At 41.3% G+C, this 16,811-nt stretch overlaps 4 pseudogenes; all 4 read left to right on the forward strand.

The window, feature by feature from the left end:
- The first annotated feature begins 1,860 nt into the window (after positions 1-1,860).
- Positions 1,861-4,513, forward strand: LOC116676337 (protocadherin beta-15-like; annotated as a pseudogene).
- A 1,297-nt stretch (positions 4,514-5,810) lies between these two features.
- On the forward strand, positions 5,811-8,198 carry LOC116676338 (protocadherin gamma-A4-like; annotated as a pseudogene).
- Positions 8,199-10,283: 2,085 nt separating this feature from the next.
- On the forward strand, positions 10,284-12,784 carry LOC116676340 (protocadherin beta-15-like; annotated as a pseudogene).
- A 1,297-nt stretch (positions 12,785-14,081) lies between these two features.
- LOC116676341 (protocadherin gamma-A4-like) lies at positions 14,082-16,282 on the forward strand (annotated as a pseudogene).
- Positions 16,283-16,811: the final 529 nt, after the last annotated feature.

The raw sequence follows: 16,811 nt of genomic DNA on the forward strand, positions 1-16,811 counted from the left end.
TTCTATGCAGTTTATTATTGGCATAACAATCCATATTCATGATGTGAAAAGGCTTTGCTTTTACACTTTTCTTAGAGTGTTTAATTGTGATTTAATACCGCTTTATCATTTTTAAGATTTTAAGATTCTTTTTGGGGCATTTAAGCCCTTTATTTCTTCAGGACAGATGAAAACATGAAAGGGGAGAGAGAGGGGGTAATGATATGCAGCAAAGGGCTGCAGGTCGGAGTCGAATCCGCAACCATTGCGTCGAGGACTAAACCTCTACATATGTTCCAATATGTTCTACCAACTGAGCTAACCCGCCACTGTTACCGCTTCTTTACATTATCTGAATTTGATGTTTTTCAATTGAAGGGAAACAAGGAATTAATTAGCCATTTGGTGATAATTTGAGTTCTAATTTATTTGTTTTACAAATATCAGTGAATATATTTCAGCGTGTATTTAGGACCTATGTAGTCATTTATATATAAGTGGCTACATTTTAGCTATTGACATTGTATTTTTCCAAATGTTGTCCGGGTTTTGTCATGACCACCTCTTTTCACCTGCAAATAACAAATCCATGTTCACTTAAAATCCGCGACCGCCATTGGTCCATTGCGTTTATAATTTGCATTTGTGCCATTTTTGTGTGCTTTCATCTCATCAGCGTTGCATTATTCAAAGTCTGAATTTGTATATGTAGTTCTTTTAGAAATACAAGCTGACCAAACGTGTGCGCTTAATCAACATATTTTATCACATTTAAAGCAACTGTTGTAACTGTAATATTGATAATGAGCTTTGATCATGTTTTAGATATTCTTAATTGGTGGAAAAAACGAAATTCTTGTTCAATAAATATAAGGCTTACTGCGCGTTCTGTTACCCTAAGACATTGCCTAACTATCACACAAGACTATTGTGTGATATGTATACTACCGGTCAAAAGTTTGGGGTCACTTAAACATTTCCATTCCACTCCATTATAGACAGAATACCAGCTGATCTGAGTAGGGGGCTGATCTTTAATGTAATATCTGCATTGCCCATTATCAGCAACCATTTATCAAATGTTCCAAAGGCACATTCTGTTTACTAATCTGATATCATTTTAAAAAACTAACTGAGAAAACATTTTAGAACAGTTTTGCAACTATGCAAGGACATAATGTAATCTGAAAACTGCTGTCCTGGTTAAAAAATAACGATGCAAGTGATGTCAGCTGGTATTCTGTCTATAATGGAGTGCAATGGCAATTTCTAAGTGAGCCCAAACTTTTGAGCAGTTGTGTAGTTGTTGTTAACTGACTGATGTACAGATAAAACAACAAAGCCTCATATTGAAGAAATGTGAAAACAGGATATAAATATTTTGCAGTCCTCAATATTGTAAATTGAAACACCTTTATGCCAGTGCCAGTTTATTAACGTTGTTATCCCAAAGGGATTAATAAAGCTAAGTCTAGTCTAAGTCTAATTCCACCCCCCACTTGAAAGGTCACACCCCAATTCTAATTTATGTTCAATGATCAGTCCACATTATTTATACTTTAAGAGCAGAAATGTAAACTTAGGGAAAGGTTTGGCTCGACTCCTCGCCGTTCACACGCTCTCCATGGTGCTGAATGGTGTTTTCTCTGTTTCTCTTTATGCGCCTTTACACCAAACCCAAAACATAGTAAACAATTCCACTTTGCGTCTGAACACTGTACTATGTTATCGCAGTGTTGATCATGGCAGCAACTGTGGCATCTTATGCTGGGTTAGTCGTTGTTTTTTGTAATATTCCAAATAAACTCACGGCGTCGCTGCTCACTTGCAGATATAAGGAGGTCCATATCTCCACCCACTGCAAAAGGAGTAATTCAAGCATTATAACCAGAGCTGCCATTGTTGTATGAGCGGTGGTCTTAATTTCACCATTGCTTTTTAATTTTATCAGCAACAGCGGGAATTTGCGCGTCCATTTCTTCTTTCGGGAGAAACAATGGACCTCAAAGGACAATCGTTGTTGAGCTTTGTCTGCGGCTTTGCCGTCTTTGTCCACATCAGCACTGCAGACATCAGCTATTCTGTTCCGGAGGAGATGAGACCCGGATCCATTGTTGGAAATATTGCTAAGGACCTCGGACTGGAAGTAGGGAAATTGTTTATTCGCAAAGCCCGTATCGATACAGAGGAAAGCTATGCGCACTACTGCGATGTTGATCTAAAAACGGGAATGTTATCATCAGGGAAAGGATTGACAGAGAGGAGCTGTGTGGGGAGAAGGTTTCATGTATGCTTAAATTTGAATTAGTCCTTGAGAACCCGTTGGAGCTGCACCGTATTTCACTGCTCATCCAGGATGTAAACGACAATTCACCCGTTTTCCCAAAGGATTCAATTAAACTGGAAATAAGAGAATCGGCCGTCAAAGGAGCTCGATATCGGGTCAACGAAGCACATGACGCAGACATTGGACAAAATACAGTTAAACAATACAGTTTGCAAAAGAATGAACACTTCGTTTTATCTGTTCGAGACGATGCAGATGGGTCTAAGAACGTCGAGTTGGTGTTGGACAAAGAGCTAGACCGTGAGAAAGAACACGATTTAAATGTCCTAATGATTGCAGTTGATGGTGGCAATCCACAAAGATCAGGAACTGCTAACATACACGTTACTGTGTTGGACGCTAATGATAACGCCCCAGTGTTTGAGAAGGCCGTTTACAGAGCCAGTCTACCTGAAACTCTGCTCTTGATACTGTAGTCGTTAGTGTAAGTGCAACTGATGCAGACGAGGGAGTTAATGGGGAGGTACATATGAGTTTAGCCGCATATCAGAAAGGGCTAAAAGGGTTTTCTCACTGAACAGTAAAACTGGAGAAATAAAAGTCATAGGACAGGTTGATTTCGAGAGTAACTCTAAATATGAAATGCGCATCGATGCTAAAGATGGTTATGGACTTTCATCGGATTCCAAAGTAATGATTGAAATCACTGATGTAAATGACAACGCTCCAGTTATCTATATGAAATCTCTGACTAACCCAATAGCAGAGAACGTGTCACCTGGTACAGAGGTGGGCATCATTAACGTGCAGGACAGAGACTCTGAGAATAACAGACAGGTCCGCTGCTCCATTCAGCAAAACGTCCCTTTTAAGTTGGTCCCTTCTATTAAAAACTATTATTCTCTGGTGACCACAGGACAACTCAACCGTGAACTAGTGTCTAATTACAACATTACAATCACTGCCACTGACGAGGGTTCTCCACCTCTGTCCTCCTCTAAAACTGTTCAGTTATCTGTAGCAGACATCAACGACAACCCACCTGTGTTTGAGGAACAGTCGTACAGCGCATATGTGACTGAAAATAACAAACCTGGCTCCACTTTATGTTCCGTTACTGCTCTAGACCCCGACTGGAGACAAAACGGTACAGTGATTTATTCTCTGTTACCCGGTGAGGTGAACGGTGCCCCGGTGTCCTCCTATCTGTCTGTTAACGGAGACACGGGGGTGATCCACGCTGTGAGGTCGTTTGATTATGAACAGTTCAGGAGTTTTAAAGTCCACGTGATGGCCAGAGACAACGGTTCTCCTCCGCTCAGCAGCAACGTGACCGTCAGTGTCTTCATATCGGATGTGAATGACAACTCTCCTCAGATACTGTACCCCGCCCTGGAGGGACACTCCTTCATGACCGAGCTGGTCCCCAAAGCTGCACACGGAGGCTCTCTGGTGTCCAAAGTGATAGCGGTGGACGCGGACTCCGGACAGAACGCCTGGCTGTCCTATCATATAGTCAAATCCACTGATCCGGGACTTTTTACCATTGGTCTCCACAGCGGAGAGATCAGGACACAGCGGGACATTTCTGAGTCAGACAGCATGAAACAGAACCTTATTGTGTCAGTGAAAGATAACGGACAGCCCTCTCTCTCCGCCACCTGTTCCATGTATTTACTTATTTCTGATAACTTGGCTGAGGTGCCGGAACTGAAAGATATTTCTTACGACGAGAAGAACTCCAAACTGACCTCTTATCTGATCATCGCGCTGGTGTCTGTGTCCACCTTTTTTCTGACCTTCATCATCATCATCCTGGGTGTGAGGTTTTGTCGCAGGAGAAAGCCCAGACTGTTGTTTGATGGAGCAGTTGCCATCCCCAGCGCTTATCTCCCTCCTAATTACGCAGATGTTGACGGCACAGGAACTTTACGCAGCGCTTACAATTATGACGCCTACCTGACAACAGGTTCTAGAACCAGTGACTTTAAGTTCGTGACGTCATACAATGACAACACACTGCCTGCTGACCAGACTCTGAGGAAAAGTCCATCAGACTTTGCTGAGGTGTTCGGGGATTCTTTGGAGCCTCTAGAGGTAGGCGCATGCATATTATACAGCGACGTCAAATCCCTGCTTTGTGTGAAGTTTTTACAACCAAACTATGTTATATCAACTTTCCTTAAAATACTTGAACACAACTTGCATTCTTTAGTTAGTAGTTACTTAATGGGGTGGGGTCTTTAAGCCGAATTTGCCTTTTAATACTTTAAAATTAATTGTTTATTCTTTCAACAAAAAGAAAACTAACATATTTTTTTTTCTCTAAAAATCCTTGTTTGGTTGAAATCCACTACATTGTTTTGGCCTCCAAGTTGCATTATCCGAAGAATTGACCCTAAAATAAAAGGATTATTCATACTTATCCAGACATTTACACTTATGCACTTTGATTTCAGCCCTGTGTAATCATTGGCATGCTTAGCTGACTTTTCAATATTCTATAAGAACGTTTCATTGCTTCCTCCATTTCTTAGCCCAAGTCTAGCTTTTAATATGAATCGGTTCATTAGAATAGTTTCACATTGAAGCCTGCCGTTGTAGTATTATAACTACTAAGCAGAATTGATCAAAACGAAGTGCAGTCGGTGCTGATAATCTTTCTGGAGACCATTGGTTGGCGTGAAAACTGCATTCTTCCTTTACCTATATATTGATATGAAATTGATAAAGAAGTAGTTATAACTGAATCAGGATTTACAGACAATACCAGTATCCATTTAGAAAGATCCACTATATTTCTCGGTTCGATACTATAGCTGAATGTTGAACACAATTTCTTTTAAAGAACAGGTGGAATACCAGTGCTTTTATCATGTGTATCCCTTTCAGAAATAAAAGCACAATTTCCACATAATTTATTTTTTGCAATGTGGTACGTCGCTTAGAATCTTGATAGTTGTGGGCCATGTTCCATTGTGCGCAGTACATATACCGTGGTATCTATCCATGGGGCTGAAACCAGCCCAAACTTTCAAGATCCCCAGTATCAATGCTGCTGTGCAATTAAATAATTTTACGGAGGTAAACACATGCTGACATTTACAAGAGAAAACTTCCCTCTACGGTGTTATTGGTCATTTATTTATTTTTGGATCTGACTTCCAGCTGGACTTTGCTGCATTTGTAGTTCATCTTTCTCATCATAGTACTCAAATATTCACATCTTTTGTAATGCAGAGGATTTGCTCACAGTGTCGCTGTCCACTAGCTTTACTTGATAACATTTTTTGTTAACCGACACGCCTGTACATTTCTAAATCAGGTTATTGTCTGTTGGTGAAAGCAGCAACATCGCACCATCTACAATTGAACTGCACTTGTTGTCTGAAAAGCATTCTGCTGGCTGATTTTCTTTTACAACTATTAGTTGTTTTGGATTTGACACTGGTGTTGCAGGAAAATGGGACACATAGCATTTTCCGTGCTCGGCCTGGTCACCTCTTTGGGAGTATTATCCTAGCGCTGCAAACCGTCACCGGAGATGTTTCCTATTCTTTCCAGAGGAGATGAACGCGGCTCAGTTGTTGGAAATATAGCGAAAGATATTGGACTTGAGGTGGGCAAACTGACTGCCCGAAAGGCTCGCATTGATGCTGACGGTAACGGCAAACGGTATTGTGACATTAATCTCAGTACTGGAGATATTATTGTTGCAGACAGGATTGACAGAGAGGGTCTTTGTGGCAAAAGGCATCTTGCGTTTTAAAACAGGAGCTTGTTTTAGAGAACCCTTTAGAGCTGCATCGCATCAGTGTCATGTTCAAGATATTAACGATAATTCACCACAGTTTAAAAAGAATACAATAAATTTGAAATTAGTGAATCGGCTTCTAAAGGAAGTCGCTACCGTCTAGATGAGGCCCACGATGCAGATGTCGGACAAAACGCCGTTCAGGGCTATAGTATTGAGGGAAATGAACATTTTAGATTGAATGTTGTTGCAAAAAGCGGAAGAGGAAAATACAGTGAGTTGGTTTTAGAGAAGGAGCTGGATAGAGAACAACAGAAGGTGCTAATGTTGTGCTTGTGGCAACAGACGGAGGTTCTCCTCAGAGATCAGGTACTGCAGTTGTTCACGTTACTGTACTGGATGCTAATGATAACGCCCCAGTGTTCAGTCAGGCCGTTTATAAACCAGTCTTGCCGAAAACTCTCCTTTAGATTCTATAGTGGTCACAGTGAGTGCTACTGATGCAGATGAAGGAATCAATGGAGAAGTGACATATGAATTTGATCACATTTCAGATGAAAGTAATAACTTGTTTTCTCTTGATCAGGCAACTGGTGAAGTGAAAGTAAGTGGATCAATAGATTATGAGGAGTTGCCCGCCTATGAAATGCAAATTACAGCCAAAGATGGTCTTGGATTAGTGTCATCTTCTACATTAATAATTGATATCACAGATGTTAATGACAATGCGCCTGTTACGTTCATTAAGTCACTGACAAATCCCATGCCAGAAGATACCCCACCTGGTACAGAGGTGGGCATCATTAACGTGCAGGACAGAGACTCCGAGAATAACAGACAGGTCCGCTGCTCCATTGAGCAAAACGTCCCTTTTAAGTTGGTCCCTTCTGTTAAAAACTATTATTCTCTGGTGACCACGGGACAACTGGACCGTGAACTAGTGTCTGATTACAACATTACAATCACTGCCACGGACGAGGGCTCTCCACCTCTGTCCTCCTCTAAAACTGTTCAGTTATCTGTAGCAGACATCAACGACAACCCACCTGTGTTTGAGGAACAGTCGTACAGCGCATATGTGACTGAAAATAACAAACCTGGCTCCACTTTATGTTCCGTTACTGCTCGAGACCCCGACTGGAGACAAAACGGTACAGTGATTTATTCTCTGTTACCCGTGAAGTGAACGGTGCCCCGGTGTCCTCCTATCTGTCTGTTAACGGAGACACGGGGTGATCCACGCTGTGAGGTCGTTTGATTATGAACAGTTCAGGAGTTTTTAAAGTCCACGTGATGGCCAGAGACAACGGTTCTCCTCCGCTCAGCAGCAACGTGACCGTCAGTGTCTTCATATCGGATGTGAATGACAACTCTCCTCAGATACTGTACCCCGCCCCGGAGGGACACTCCTTCATGACCGAGCTGGTCCCCAAAGCTGCACACGGAGGCTCTCTGGTGTCCAAAGTGATAGCGGTGGACGCGGACTCCGGACAGAACGCCTGGCTCTCCTATCATATAGTCAAATCCACTGATCCGGGACTTTTCACTATTTGTCTCCACAGCGGAGAGATCAGGACACAGCGGGACATTTCTGAGTCAGACAGCATGAAACAGAACCTTATTGTGTCAGTGAAAGATAACGGACAGCCCTCTCTCTCCGCCACCTGTTCCATGTATTTACTTATTTCTGATAACTTGGCTGAGGTGCCGGAACTGAAGGATATTTCTTACGATGAGAAGAACTCCAAACTGACCTCTTATCTGATCATCGCGCTGGTGTCTGTGTCCACCTTTTTTCTGACCTTCATCATCATCATCCTGGGTGTGAGGTTTTGTCGCAGGAGAAAGCCCAGACTGTTGTTTGATGGAGCAGTTGCCATCCCCAGTGCTTATCTCCCTCCTAATTACGCAGATGTTGACGGCTCAGGAACTTTACGCAGCGCTTACAATTATGACGCCTACCTGACAACAGGTTCTAGAACCAGTGACTTTAAGTTTGTGACGTCATACAATGACAACACGCTGCCTGCTGACCAGACTCTGAGGAAAAGTCCATCAGACTTTGCTGATGTGTTTGGAGCATCACATGATTCACTGGAGGTAGGCCTCCCATATTTTATCTAAATTTTCACTTTGATTGTGACCTTTCATTAGTGTTGCCAAGCACTTCTGATACACTTGCATGCATTGTATCAAATAAGGAGCAGTCAAATGCATTTTTTAAATCCAGTTTATTTTTCGCAAAACATATACAGTATGTGAAAAGGTTTTACTTTTACACTTTTTTCAGTGCCTAATTGTGATGTAATACCACTTACCCTACATTACATTTATATTAGACTTAGATTAGATTCAACTTTATTGTCATCACACATGTACAGGTACAAGGCAACGAAATGCAGTTTGGTTCTAACCAGAAGTGCAATGGCAGTAAGTGCAGGATGTATACAATGGTTTCATAAGTGCATAAGTGATTAAATATGGAAATGAATACTATTACAAGCAGACGTTTACAGCAGTGTTTGTCCTATGAATATAGAATATAGCTAACAAGTATTGTGAGCAAGATTTACAGCTGGATATGTACTGAATACAATATACAGGTGGATATTACTATAAGTAGAAATTTTACATATGAGTACAATGAACATTATATAATAATGGTTTACAGAGTTTACAGGTGAATATGTACTATGAATATATATACAGGCGGCTATTATTATAGGCAGAATTTTTACAGATAGATATAAGTTAGGCTAAAATGAGGCAATATAACAATGATTTAATGATCTGGATTGTATGTTTTCAATTGAAGGGATACAAGGCATTTATTTAGTCATTTGGTGTTAAAAATAGTCAGTGTGTTGAGTTCTATTTATTTGTTTTACACATATCAATGACTATATTTCAGCGTGTTTTAGGACTACAGTATGTAGTCATTTAAATATGAGTGGTTAAACTTTAGCTATTGACATTGTATTTTTCAACCAAATGTAACCCCGGTTTTATCATGACCACCTCTTTTCACCTGCATATAACAAAGACATGTTGACGTGATATTGGCCCATTGCGTTTATTACTTGCTTTTGGACAGTTATTACTTGTTCCTTTCATCTCATCAACGTTTGAAGTAGCATTATTCAAAGTCTGAATTTATATATTATTATATATTAGGGCGGCTGTGGCTCAGTGGTAGAGTGGTTGCCTGCCAATTGGAAGGTTGGTGGTTCGATCCCTGCCCCTGCAGTCATTGTCGAAGTGTCCTTGGGCAAGACACTGAACCCCGAGTTGCCCCCGGTGCTGCGCATCGGAGTGTGAATGTGTGTGAATGTTTATCTGATGAGCAGGTGGCACCTTGTACGGCAGCCCCGGCCACAGTGTATGAATGTGTGTGAATGGTGAATGTTCCCTGTAGATGTAAAAGCGCTTTGAGCAGTTGTTAAGACTGGAAAAGCGCTATATAAATACAGCACATTTACATATATGTAGTTCTTTTTAGAAATACAAGCTGACCAAACATGCATGTTTAATTGACACATTTTATTACATTTCAAGCAACTGTTGTAAATCTGATATTGATAGTAAGCTTTGATCATGTTTTAGTTATTTTTAATTGATTGAAAGCAAAAGCTTGTTCAATACATATGAAGCTAACTCTGCGTTATGTTACTCTAAGACATCTCCTAAGTATCACACATGTCTATTGGATTCTTAGTTACATGTATTTATTGTCACCGACTGATGCACCGATAAAATAAAAAGCCTCCTATATATTGAATAAATGTGAAAATAAGATAAAAATACATTGCAGTCCTCTATATTTCAAATTGAAACACCTTTTTGCCTTTGCCAGTTTATTAACGTTGTAATTCAACACAATACTTGAAATGTCACACCTTAATTCTAATTTCTGTTCAACGATCAGTCCATATTATTTATACTTTAAGAACAGAAATGTAAACTTACAGAAAGGTTTGGCTCGACTCCTCGCCATTCACACGCTCTCCATGGTGCTGAATGGTGTTTTCTCTGTTTCTCTTTATGCGCCTTCACACCAAACCCAAAACATAGTAAACAATTCCACTTTGCGTCTGAACACTGTAGTATGTTATTGCAGTGTTGATCATGGCAGCAACTGTGGCATCTTATGCTGGTTAGTCGTTGTTTTTTGTAATATTCCAAATAAACTCACGGCGTCGCTGCTTACTTGCAGATATAAGGAGGTCCATATCTCCACCCACTGCAAAAGGAGTAATTCAAGCATTATAACCAGAGGTACCATTGTTGTATGAGCGGTGGTCTTACTTTCTCCATTACTTTTGAATTTTATCAGCAACAGCGGGAATTTGCGCGTCCATTTCCTTTTTCGGGAGAAACAATGGACCTCAAAGGACAATCGTTGTTGAGCTTTGTCTGTGGCTTTGCCGTCTTTGTCCACATCAGCACTGCAGACATCAGCTATTCTGTTCCGGAGGAGATGAGACCCGGATCCATTGTTGGAAATATTGCTAAGGACCTCGGACTGGAAGTAGGGAAATTGTTTATTCGCAAAGCCCGTATCGATACAGAGGAAAGCTATGCGCACTACTGCGATGTTGATCTAAAAACGGGAAATGTATCATCAGGGAAAGGATTGACAGAGAGGAGCTGTGTGGGGAGAAGGTTCATGTATGCTTAAATTTGAATTAGTCCTTGAGAACCCTTTGGAGCTGCACGTATTTCACTGCTCATCCAGGATGTAAACGACAATTCACCCGTTTTCCCAAAGGATTCAATAAACTGGAAATAAGCGAATCGGCCGACAAAGGAGCTCGATATCGGGTCAACGAAGCACATGACGCAGACATTGGACAAAATACGGTTAAACAATACAGTTTTGCAAAAGAATGAACACTTCGTTTTATCTGTTCGAGACGATGCAGATGGGTCTAAGAACGTCGAGTTGGTGTGGACAAAGAGCTAGACCGTGAGAAGAACACGATTAAATGTCCTATGATTGCAGTTGATGGTGGCAATCCACAAAGATCAGGAACTGCTAACATACACGTTACTGTGTTGGACGCTAATGATAACGCCCCAGTGTTTGAGAAGGCCGTTTACAGAGCCAGTCTACCTGAAAACTCTGCTCTTGATACTGTAGTCGTTAGTGTAAGTGCAACTGATGCAGACGAGGGAGTTAATGGGGAGGTTACATATGAGTTTAGCCGCATATCAGAAAGGGCTAAAAGGGTTTTCTCACTGAACAGTAAAACTGGAGAAATAAAAGTCATAGGACAGGTTGATTTCGAGAGTAACTCTAAATATGAAATGCGCATCGATGCTAAAGATGGTTATGGACTTTCATCGGATTCCAAAGTAATGATTGAAATCACTGATGTAAATGACAACGCTCCAGTTATCTATATGAAATCTCTGATGAACCAATAGCAAGAACGTGTCACCTGGTACAGAGGGGGCATCATTAACGTGCAGGACAGAGACTCTGAGAATAACAGACAGGTCCGCTGCTCCATTCAGCAAAACGTCCCTTTTAAGTTGGTCCCTTCTATTAAAAACTATTATTCTCTGGTGACCACAGGACAACTGACCGTGAACTAGTGTCTAATTACAACATTACAATCACTGCCACTGACGAGGCTCTCCACCTCTGTCCTCCTCTAAAACTGTTCAGTTATCTGTAGCAGACATCAACGACAACCCACCTGTGTTTGAGGAACAGTCGTACAGCGCATATGTGACTGAAATAACAAACCTGGCTCCACTTTATGTTCCGTTTCTGCTCGAGACCCCGACTGGAGACAAAACGGTACAGTGATTTATTCTCTGTTACCCGGTGAGTGAACGGTGCCCCGGTGTCCTCCTATCTGTCTGTTAACGGAGACACGGGGGTGATCCACGCTGTGAGGTCGTTTGATTATGAACATTTCAGGAGTTTTAAAGTCCACGTGATGGCCAGAGACAACGGTTCTCCTCGCTCAGCAGCAACGTGACCGTCAGTGTCTTCATATCGGATGTGAATGACAACTCTCCTCATATACTGTACCCCGCCCCGGAGGACACTCCTTCATGACTGAGCTGGTCCCCAAAGCTGCACACGGAGGCTCTCTGTGTCCAAAGTGATAGCGGTGGACGCGGACTCCGGACAGAACGCCTGGCTGTCCTATCATATAGTCAAATCCACTGATCCGGGACTTTTTCACTATTGGTCTCCACAGCGGAGAGATCAGGACACAGCGGGACATTTCTGAGTCAGACAGCATGAAACAGAACCTTATTGTGTCAGTGAAAGATAACGGACAGTCCTCTCTCTCTGCCACCTGTCCATGTATTTACTTATTTCTGATAACTTGGCTGAGGTGCCGGAACTGAAGGATATTTCTTACGATGAGAAGAACTCCAACTAACTCTTATCTGATCATCGCGCTGGTGTCTGTGTCCACCTTTTTTCTGACCTTCATCATCATCATCCTGGTGTGAGGTTTTGTCGCAGGAGAAAGCCCAGACTGTTGTTTGATGGAGCAGTTGCCATCCCCAGCGCTTATCTCCCTCCTAATTACGCAGATGTTGACGGCACAGGAACTTTACGCAGCGCTTACAACTATGACGCCTACCTGACAACAGGTTCTAGAACCAGTGACTTTAAGTTCGTGACGTCATACAATGACAACACGCTGCCTGCTGACCAGACTCTGAGGAAAAGTCCATCAGACTTTGCTGATGCCTTTGGAGCATCACATGATTCACTGGAGGTAGGCTCTACATAAACTTAGCATTAACATATGGATTTTCATTAAAATACGCTTAATCAATGTGACCACTATTATTTATTTACGGCATTTTTTTTTTGGTTTAAAACCACACCCTTATCTTATAAATTGTTAATAAATATTATTGAAGTTAAACATTCTTAGCCTGCCTACATCGCCAATAACGTCATGCACTCACACACCACTGAATCACAAAATTTTTAAACCCATTTTTGTCTCTGCTCAAATTAAGTCCTAAGTTTCAATTTAAAATGCGCCCCAAATTCAGCTTATTTGATATCAAACGTTGGTTGTATAGACTACTCTTGAAGCTTTTTCGACATATTTCATTTCACGTTTGTGAGTTTTGCTCAGTTATTATAAGCATTAATCCACAGCACAGTATTGTGGTGGATTCAGGAAAACATTCACCACCTGGAAACACAGTGACTATATAAATAGAGCAATAACAAAAGAATAGAATCCAAACGTCTCAGATTCTCCTTCTCTTACAATAATGTTGTACTTGTCTATAGGTGTTTATTCAGCTCTATAGTGAATTTTAGGCATTTGGTGTTTTTTTGTATTCAATTGCATTCCATTTTTAGGTAATCTAATATATTTTTTTTAACCACATATATAGTAGTTAATAAAATGCAAATATTTGTAGAGATGCTTACTAATATGTTTTCCAATGAAGTACCATCCCAACGTCCAGCCTTTAAACAAAGTATGGCTCGACACTACAACTTTTCAAAAGTACGCTTAACAAATATTGAATATGTTAATCGCAATAACGTGCAGTTTAAATGCATTTGTATTTCATTGCAAACATCATTGTGGAAGTGTTTTTGTGATACTTTGGTTGAATTCTCTTTTAAAATTGTCAGTGCACATGAAAACTCTTAATCTGGCACTTGATGTTATCAATCTGTCTATCTTTTATATTACTTTATTTATCAGGACGTGAAGACTGTTATATTAATTGAGCTGCATGTGTTGTAATAACAATATGCACGGTTACTTCATTTTGTAATCTTTCGGACATGCTGTGAGTGTCGCTGTCTGCCAATCAAAAAGTAAAATAGCCTGCATATGAAATCGTCAAGCGTCTCCACCCACACTTTCCCTGCTCATTTTTTGCCATTTGCCTGGGATCATTCACCTATGTGAGTTTTGCTGTGCTCTTTAAACAATACTGATCACGTCTTTATTATTGCTCATTCCTTTTGATGCTGAAGGATGGCATTTAACGGATTGCACGTGAACCTTTTGTGCGGATCATTTATTTTGCTTTTGGGATTACATCTGATTTTATGGCGACGTAAATTATTCTTTTCCGGAGGAAATGAAACGCGGATCTGGGATTGGAATATAGCCAAAGATCTTGGGCTTCAAGTAAACGCACTTCCACCTCGGAAGGCTCGAATTGTCTTTGAAGGAAACCGTAAACGTTATTGCGAAATAAACGTTGATACCGGAGAACTGGTCGTCGCTGATCGGATTGACCGAGAGGAGCTTTGTGGAGCGAAGATTTCATGTATTTTGAAATGTGAATTGGTTCTTGAGGATCCACTCGAATCACACCGGATATCTTTGCAAATTCAGGATGTAAATGACAATCCACCATTTTCGTCAAGGATGCCGTTAAACTGGAAATTGGTGAATCAGCACCCAAAGGGTCTCGCTATAGAATAAATGCTGCACGTGATGTAGACATGGGCAAAACGCTGTGCAAAACTATGTTTTACAAAAAAACAATTATTTTGCTTTAAATGTATTAACTAACTCTGTTGGTACAAAATACAGTGAGATGATTTTAGATAGAGAATTAGATCGTGAAGAAGAACAAGAGGTCACCTTATTGCTGACAGCCGTCGATGGTGGTACCCACAGAGATCGGGTACCGCAGTCATAAAATCACTGTACTGGATGCTAATGATAACGCCCCAGTGTTTAGCCAGGCCGTTTATGAAGCTACTCTTCCGAAAACTCTCCTGTGGACACTGTAGTGGTGACAGTGAGTGCTACTGATGCAGATGAAGGCGTGAATAGTAAAGTACATATGAATTCAGTGGAATACAGTGATGTTGCAAAACAATTATTTTCATTAAATGAATATACTGGAGAAATTACGGTAGCAAGAATGTTGACTACGAAGAGAAACAAAATTCGAAATGTTAATTGAAGGAAAAGATGGCTATGGCCTTTCTTCAGAAACAAAAGTAGTAGTGATATATACTGACATAATGATAATGCCCCAGTGATACATATTAATTCATTAGCAAATCCCATACCTGAGAACGTGTCGCCTGGTACAGAGGTGGGCATCATTAACGTGCAGGACAGAGACTCTGAGAATAACAACAGGTCCGCTGCTCCATTCAGCAAAACGTCCTTTTAAGTTTGGTCCCTTCTATTAAAACTATTATTCTCTGGTGACCCACAGGACAACTGGACCGTGAACTAGTGTCTGATTACAACATTACAATCACTGCCACTGACGAGGGCTCTCCACCTCTGTCCTCCTCTAAAACTGTTCATTATCTGTAGCAGACATCAACGACAACCCACCTGTGTTTGAGGAACAGTCGTACAGCGCATATGTGACTGAAAATAACAAACCTGGCTCCACTTTGTGGTCCGTTCTGCTCGAGACCCCGACTGGAGACAAAACGGTACAGTGATTTATTCTCTGTTACCCGTGAGGTGAACGGTGCCCCGGTGTCCTCCTATCTTCTGTTAACGGAGACACGGGGGTGATCCACGCTGTGAGGTCGTTTGATTATGAACAGTTCAGGAGTTTTAAAGTCCACGTGATGGCCAGAGACAACGGTTTCTCCTCCACTCAGCAGCAACGTGACCGTCCGTGTCTTCATATCGGATGTGATGACAACTCTCCTCAGATACTGTACCCCGCCCCGGAGGGACACTCCTTCATGACCGAGCTGGTCCCCAAGCTGCAAACGGAGGCTCTCTGGTGTCCAAAGTGATAGCGGTGGACGCGGACTCCGGACAGAACGCCTGGCTGTCCTATCATATAGTCAAATCCACTGATCCGGACTTTTCAACTATTGTCTCCACAGCGGAGAGATCAGGACACAGCGGGACATTTCTGAGTCTGAAGCATGAAACAGAACCTTATTGTGTCAGTGAAAGATAACGGACAGCCCTCTCTCTCCGCCACCTGTTCCATGTATTACTTATTTCTGATAACTTGGCTGAGGTGCCGAACTGAAGGATATTTCCTTACGATGAGAAGAACTCCAACTGACCTCTTATCTGATCATCGCGCTGGTGTCTGTGTCCACCTTTTTTCTGACCTTCATCATCATCATCCTGGTGTGAGGTTTTGTCGCAGGAGAAAGCCCAGACTGTTTGTTTGATGGAGCAGTTGCCATCCCCAGCGCTTATCTCCCTCCTAATTACGCAGATGTTGACGGCACAGGAACTTTACGCAGCGCTTACAATTATGACGCCTACCTGACAACAGGTTCTAGAACCAGTGACTTTTAAGTTCGTGACGTCATACAATGAAACACCACTGCTGCTGACCATACTCTGAGGAAAAGTCCGTCAGACTTTGCTGAGGTGTTTGGAGATTGTGATGCTTCTCCTGAGGTAGGACACATTTCTTATATTACTGAACTTTGTTCATCGTCCTGCAGTCATTCTGCAACTTTGTTTTTTCGTCATGCATGCAGTTATTTTTACCCGTGGTTTGTGATTTTTATAATTTGTATTATTGTTCTCAAACATGATGTTGCTGCTTATATGATTCGGATGTCTGGTTTAGGTCATTGTTGTTGTTTGATCTTATCTTGTGATAAATGAATGTATCTGCTGACATTATTGCCATGAGGTTCGATAAACGGACATCTTCGACAGTTTCATTACTTTTACTCTGTCCATGGTGCTGAACTTAATGTGACCTCTGATGCATTAACATGCATTTTTTTTATTTTATTTTGTTCTGTTGTTCCATTTTATTCTACCTGAGCTTCATTTGAGTGACTGTCTTGATATTTCGTTTTTCTAAACGATT

Source organism: Etheostoma spectabile, unplaced genomic scaffold, assembly GCF_008692095.1.
Source record: "Etheostoma spectabile isolate EspeVRDwgs_2016 unplaced genomic scaffold, UIUC_Espe_1.0 scaffold00003058, whole genome shotgun sequence".
NCBI lineage: Eukaryota > Metazoa > Chordata > Actinopteri > Perciformes > Percidae > Etheostoma > Etheostoma spectabile.